Source organism: Chrysochloris asiatica, unplaced genomic scaffold (genome assembly GCF_000296735.1).
Source record: "Chrysochloris asiatica unplaced genomic scaffold, ChrAsi1.0 scaffold00403, whole genome shotgun sequence".
Lineage (NCBI taxonomy): Eukaryota > Metazoa > Chordata > Mammalia > Afrosoricida > Chrysochloridae > Chrysochloris > Chrysochloris asiatica.
Window position 1 is genome coordinate 1,618,237 of NW_006408921.1, and position 8,323 is coordinate 1,626,559.

Sequence of the window (8,323 nt, forward strand, 5' to 3'; positions counted from 1 at the left end):
GTAAAGATTTACACCCTCGGAAACCCTGTACAGGGTCGCTATGGGTCGGAACCGACTCGACGGCACTTAACAACAACAACAACTGTAGATGTACATTTTGGACTCGTCTGCCATGTAGCTATCTCTCTGTACAAGGATATGATGGACTTATCTGCCAAATAGGTAGCTGTCTGTACATGAACATATTGGACTTGTTTTTCATGTAGCTTGCTTTCAGTATATAGACAAGTTGGACTCATCTGCCTTCTAGCTAGAACTCTGTAAATGGAAATGTTACACTACTCTGCCATGTACCTAGCTTTCTGTATATGAACATATTGGGCTTGTCTTCCATGTAGCTAGCTCTCAGTATATGGACATGTTGAACTCATCTGCCATGTAGCTGGTACCCTGTATATGGACATGTTAGACTACTCTGCCACGTAGCTAGTTCTCAGTATATGGAGATGTTGGACACATCTACCATGTAACTAGAAGTCTGTATATGGAAATGTTGCACTACTCTGACATGTAGCTACTCAAGTTTGACTCATCTGCCTTGTAGCTAGAAACTGTACATGGAAATGTTGCACTACCCTGCCGTGTAGCTAGCTCTCTGTATATGGACATTTTGGACTCGTCTGCCATGTAGCTAGCTGTATGTACATGGATATGTTGAATGATCTGCCAAGTAGGTAGCTCTCAGACTATGGACACGTTGGACACATCTGCCATGTAGCTAGAACTCTGTATATGGACATGTTGGACTACTCTGCCATGTAGCTAGTTTTCAGTATATGGACACGATGGACACATCTGCCATGTACCTAGAACTCTATAGATGGCAATTTTGCACTACTCTGCTATGTAGGTAGCTCTCTGTATATGAACATATTGGATTTGTCTGTCATGTAACTAGCTCTCTTACATGGATATGTTGGACTGATCTGCCAAGTAGGTAGCTCACTGTATATGAAAATATTGAAAGCATCTTCCATGTAGCTAGTACCCCATATATGGACATGTTGGACTACTCTTCCATGTAGCTGACTCTCAGTATATGGACACGTTGGAAACATCGGTCATGTCGCTAGCTCTATGTATATTTACATTTTGGACTCGTCTGCCATGTAGCTAGCTGTATGTACATGGATATGTTGACTGATCTGCCAAGTAGGTAGCTCTCTTTATGTGAACATATTGGACTCATCTGCCATGTATATGGAAATGGTGCACTACTCTGCCATGTAGCTAGATCTCTGTATATGGACATTTGGACTCATCTGCCACGTAGCTCGTACCCTGTATATGGACATGTTGAACTGATCTACCATGTAGGTAGCTCTCAGCATATGTACACATTGGACATGTTGCTAGAACTCTGTATCTGGAAATATTGCACTACCGTACCATGTAGCTAGCTCTCTGTATGTAGACAAGTTGGACTCATCCGCCTTTTAGTTTGAACTCTGTATATGGAAATGTTGCACTACACTGTCATGTAGTTAGCTCTCTGTATGTGGATATTTGGGACTTGTCTGCCATGTAGCTAGCTCTCGGTACATGGATCTGTTGGACGGATCTTTCAAGTAGGTAGTACTCTGTGTATGAACATATTGGACTTGTCTGTCATGAAGCTAGCTGTCTGTTTATGGACATTTTAGATTCTTCTGCCATGTAGCTAGCTCTCTGTACATGGATATTTTGGCTGATCTACCCTGTAGGTAGGTCTCTGTATATAAACACTTTGGACACATCTGCCATGTAGCTAGAACTCTGTATATGGAAATGTTGCACTACTCTGACATGTAGCTAGTTCTCTGTATATAGGCAAGTTAGACTCATCTGCCTTGTAGCTAGAACTCTGTACATGGTTATTTTGGACTTATCTGCCAAATATGTAGCTCTCTGTCTATGAACATATTGGAATTGTGTGTCATGTAGCTAGCTGTGAGTAGATAGACAAGTTGGACTCATCTGCCTTGTAGCTCGAATTCTGTATATGGAAATGTTGCACTACCCTGACATTTAGCTCGCTCTAGGTATATGGATATTTTGAACTCGTCTACCATGTAGCTAGCTCTCTGTCCATGGATATGTTGGACTGATCTACCAAGTAGGTAGGTCTCTGTATATGAACATACTGGGCTTGTCTGCCATGTAGGTAGCTCTCAGTATATGGACATGTTGGACTCATCTGCATGTATCTAGTACCCTGTGCATGGACCTGTTGGACTACTCTGTCATGTAGCTAGCTCTCAGTGTATGGACATGTAGGACATATCGGCCATGTAGCTAGAATTCTGTATATGGAAATGTTGCAATACTCTGAGATGTAGCAAGGTCTCTGTATACAGGCAAGATGGACTCATCTGCCTTATAGCTAGAACTCTGTATATGGAAATGTTGCACTACCCTGCCAGGTAGCTAGATCTCTGTATATAGACATTTTGGAATCATCTGCCATGTAGCTAACTCGTTGTACATGGATATTTTAGACTGTTCGGCCATGTAGGTATCTCTCAGTATATGGACATTTTGGATTAGTCTGCCATGTAACTAGCTCTCTGTACATGGATATGTTGGACTTATCTGCCATGTTGGTAGCTCTCAGTACATGAACATATTGGACTTGTCTGCCATGTACCTAGCTCTCAGTACATAGACAAGACGGCCTCATCTGCCTTGTAGCTGGAACTCTGTATATGGAAATGTTGCACTACCATGCCATGTAGATAGCTCTCTGTATATGAACATATTGGACATGTCTGCCATGTAGCTAGCTCTCAGTATATGGACATGTTGGACTCATATGCCATGTAGCTAGTACCCTGGATATGGACATGTTGGAATACTCTGCCATGTAGCTAACTCTCAGTATATGGACACGTTGGCCACATCTGCCATGGATCTAGAACTCTATATATTGAAATGTTGTTCTACCCTGCCATGAACCTAGCTCTTTGTATGTAGACATTTTGGACTCGTCTGTCATGTAGCTTGCTCTCTGTACGTGGATATGTTTGACTGATTTGCCAAGTAGGCAGTTCTCTGTTTATGAACATACTTGACTTCTCTGTCATATAGCTACCTCTCAGGATATAGACAAGTTAGAATATCTGCCTTGTAGCTAGAACTCTGTATATGGAAATGTTGCACTAATCTGTGATGTAGCAAGGTCTCTGTATACAAACAAGATGGACTCATCTGCCTTGTAGCTAGTACTCTGTATATGGAAATGTTGCACTACCCTGCCAGGTAGCTAGATCTCTGTATATAGACATTTTGGACTCGTCTGCCATGTAGCTAACTCATTGTACATGGATATTTTGGACTGTTCGGCCATGTAGCTAGCTCTCAGTATAAGGACATTTTGGATTCCTCTGCCATGTACCTAACTGTCTGTAAATGGATATGTTGGACTGATCTGCCATGTTGGTAGCTCTCGGTACATGAACATATTGGACTTGTCTGCCATGTAGCTAGCTCTCAGTATTTAGACAAGATGTACACATCTGCCTTGTAGCTGGAATTCTGTATTTGGAAATGTTGCACTACCCTGCCATGTAGCTAGCTCTCTGTATATGAACATATTGGACATGTCTGCCATGTAGCTAGCTCTCCGTATATACACAAGTTGGACTCATCTGCCTTGTAGCTAGAAGTCTGTATATGGAATGTTGTACTACCCTCCCAGGTAGCTAGCTCTCTGTATATGAACATATTGGACTTGTCTGTCAAGTAGCTAGCTCTCAGTGTATAGACAAGTTGGACTCATCTGCCTTGTAGCTAGAACTCTGTATATGGAAATGTTGCAATACTCTGCCATGTAACTACTTTCTGTATATGAACATATTGGACTTGTCTGTCAAGTAGCTAGCTCTCAGTATATGGACATGTTGGACACATCTACCATGTTGCTAGTATCCTGTATATGGAAATGTTGCACTACTCCACCATGTAGCTAGTTCTCTGTACACAGACAAGATGGACTTATCTATCTTGTAGCTAGAAATATGTATATGGATATGTTGCACTACCCTGCCAGGTAGCTAGATCTCTGTATATGGATATTTTGCAGTCATCTGCCATGTAGCTAGCTCATTGTACATGGATATTTTGGACTGTTCTGCCATATAGGAAGCTCTCAGTATATGGACATTTTGGACTCGCCTGCCATGTATCTACCTCTGTGTACATGGATATGTTGGACTAATCTGCCATGTTGGTAGCTCTCGGTACATGACCGTATTGGACTTAGCTCTCAGTATATAGACAAGATGGACTCATCTGCCTTGTAGCTGGAACTCTGTATATAGAAATGCTGCACTACTCTGTCATGTAGCTAGCTCTCTGTATATGGATATTTTGGACTCGTCTGCCATGTAGCTAACTCTCTGTACATGGATATGTTGGACTGAACTGCCATGTTGGTGGCTCTCAGTACTTGAACATATTGGACTTGTCTGATATTTAGCTAGCTCTCAGTATATGGACATGTTGGACTCATCTGCCATGTAGCTAGTACCCTGTATATGGAAATGTTGCACTACTCTACCATGTAGCTAGCTCTCTGTATATAGACAAGTTGGACTCATCTGCTTTGTAGCTAGAAATTTGTATATGTAAATGTTGCACTACCCTGCAATGGAGCATGCCCTTGTATATGGATATTTTGGACTTTTCTGCCCTGTAGCTAGCTCTCTGGACATGGATATGTTGGACTGATCTGCCAAACTGGTAGCTCTCTGTACATGAACATATTGGACTTCTCTACCATGTAACTAGCTCTCAGTATATAGACAAGTTGGACTCATATGCCTTGTAGCTAGAACACTGTATATGGAAATGTTGCACTACCCTGCCATGTAGCTAGCTCTCTGTTTATGAACATATTGGACTTGTGTGCCATGTAGCTAGCTCTCAGTATATGGACATGTTGGACGCATCTGCCATGTAGCTAGTACCATGTATATGGACATGTTGGACACATCTGCCATGTAGCTAGCTCTCAGTGTATGGACACGTTGGACACATCTGCCATGTAGCTAGATCCATTTATATGGAAATGTTGCACTACCCAGCCATGTAGCTAGCTGTCTGTATATGGACATTTTGGACTCATCTGACATGTAGCTAGCACTTTATACATGGATATGTTGGACTGATCTGCCAATGTGGTAGCTCTCTGTACTTGAACATATTGGACTTGTCTGCCATGTTGCTAGCTCTCAATGTATAGACAAGTTGGATTCATCTGCCTAGTAGCTAGAACTCTGTATGTGGACATGTTGCAATACCCTGCCATGTATCTAGCTCTCTGTATATGAACATATTGGACTTGTCTGCCATGTAGCTAGCTCTCTGTAAATATTCAAGTTTGACTCATCTGCCTTGTAGCTAGAACTCTGTATATATAAATTTTGCACTTCCCTGCCATGGACCTAGCTCTCTGTATATGGACATTTGGAATTGTCTGCCATGAAGCTAGCTCTCTGTACATGGATAAGTTGGATTGACCTGCTAAGTAGGTAGCTCTCTGGATATGAACATATTGGACTTGTCTGGATGTAACTAGCTCTCATTATATGGATGTGTTGGACTCATCTGCCATGTAGCTAGTACCTTGTATGTGGACATGTTGGACTACTCTGCCATGTAACTAAATCTCAGTATATTGACAAGTTGGAATTATCTCCCTTGTAGCTAGAAATCTATATATTGAAATGTTGCACTACCCTACCATGTAGCTAGGTCTCTGTATGTGAACATATTGGACTTGTCTACCACGTAGCTAGCTCTTAGTATATGAGTATTTTGGACTGATCTTCCATGTAGTTAGCTCTCAGTGTATGGACTTTTTGGACTCGTTTGACATGTAGCTAGCTCTCTGTACATGGATATGTTGGACTGTTCTACAAAGTAGGTAGCTCTCTGTATATGAACATCTTGAACTCGTCTGACATGTAGCTAGCTCACACTATATGAACATGTTGGACTCATCTGCCATGTAGCTAGTACCCTGTATATTGAAATGTTGCACTACCCTGCCATGTAGCCAGCTCTCTGTATATGGATATCTTGGACTCATATGCTATGTAGCTAGGCCTCTGTTCATGGATATGTTGGACTGATCTGCCAAGTAGGTAACTATCTGTATTTGAACATCTTGGACTCATCTGACTTGTAGCTAGTTCACACTATATGAACATGTTGGACTCATCTGCCATGTAGCTAGTACCCTGTATATGGAAATGCTGTACTACTCTGCCATGTAGGTAGCTCTCTGTATATAGGCAAGTTGGACTCATCTGTCTTGTAGCTAGAACTCTGTATATGAAAATGTTGCACTACACTGCCATTTAGCTAGCTCTCTGTAAAAGAATTTATTGGACTTGTCTGCCATGGAGCTAGTACCGTGTATATGGACATGTTGCACTATTCTGCATTTAAGTAGCTCTCAGATTATGAACACTTTGGAGTCATCTGCCCTGTAGCTTGAACTCTGTATATGGAAATGATGCACTACTCTGCCATGTAGCTAACTCTCTGTATATAGACTAGTAGGACTCATCTGCCTTGTAGCTAGTACTCTGTATATGGACATGTTGGTCTACTCTGAAATGTAGCTAGCTCTCTGCATATGGACATTTTGGTAACATGTGATATGTAGCTAGAACTCTGTATATGGAAAAGTTGCACTACACTGCCATGTAGCTAGCTCTCTGTATATGAACATATTGAACTTGTCTGCAATGAAGCTAGCTTTAAGTATATGGACATGTTGCACTACCCTGCCATGTAGCTAACTCTCTGTATATAGACAAATTGGACTGATCTGCCTTGTAGCTAGAACTTTGTATTAGGAAATTTTTGCACTACACTTCCAAGAGCTAACTCTCCGTATATGGACATTTTGGACTCATCTGCCCTGTAGCTAGCTCTCTGTATATGGATAAGATAGACTGATCTGCAAAGTAGGTAGCTCTCTGGATATGAACATTTTGGACTTCTCTGCCATATAGCTAGCTCTCAGTATATAGAAAAGTTGGATGCATCTGCCATGGAGCTAGTACCTTTTATATGGGCTTGTTGGACTACTCTGCCATGTATCTAGCTCTCAGTGTATGGACACATTGTAAACATCTGCCATGTAGTTTTATTTTCAAGGCAGACTCGTCCAAAATGTCCATATACAGAGAACTAGGTACATGGCAGGGTAGTGCAACATTTCCGTATGCAGAGTTTTAGCTACAAGGCAGATGTTTCCAACTTATCTATATACACAGAGCTAGTTACATGTCAGGGTTGTAAAACATTTCCATATAAAGAGTTCTAGACACAAGGCAGATGAGTCCAACTATACTATATACTGAGAGCTACCTGCATGGCAGAGTAGTGCAACATTTCCATATACAGGGTACTAGCTACATGGCAGATGAGTCCAACATGTTCATATAGTGTGAGCTAGCTACATGTCAGACGAGTCCAAGATGTTCATATACAAAGAGCTAGCTTCATGGCAGATGTGTCCAATATGTTCTTATACAGAGATTTGGCTACATGGCAGTGTAGTCCAAAATATCCATGCACAGATTTCTAGCGACATGGCAGTGTAGTGCAACATTTCCATATACAGATTTCTAGCTACATGTCAGACGAGTCCAAAATGTCCATATACAAAGAGCTAGCTACATGGAAGTGTAGTGCATCATATCCATAGACAGAGTTCAAGCTACATGGCAGATGAGTCCAAAGTGTTCATATACTGAGAGCTAGCTACATGGCAGAGTAGTCCAACATGTCCATATAAAGAGAAATAGCTACATGGCAGATGTGCCCAACGTTTCCATATACTGAGAGCAGCTACATGACAGACAAGTCCAATATGTTCACATAAAAAGAGGTACCTAGTTGGAAAATCACTCCAACATATCCATGTACAGAGAGCAAGCTACATGGCAGACGTGTTCAAAATATCCATATACAGAGAACTAGCTACATGGCAGAAAATTACAACTTTTCCATATAAAGAGTTCTAGCTACAAGTCAGATGAGTCCAACTTCTATATACAGAGAGCAAGGTACATGGCAGGGTAGTGCAACATTTCCATATACGGGGTTCAAGCAAAAAGGCAGATGAGTACAACTTGTCTTTACAGAGAGAGCTAACTACATGGCAGGGTAGTGCAACATTTCCATATACAGAGCTCTAGCTAACAAGCAGATGATTCCAACTTTACTATATACTGAGAGCTACCTACATGGCTCTGGTAGCGTAGTGGTTATGAATCGGGCTGCGAACCTTAAGGTCAGCGGTTCGAAACTACCAGCCGCTCCGCGG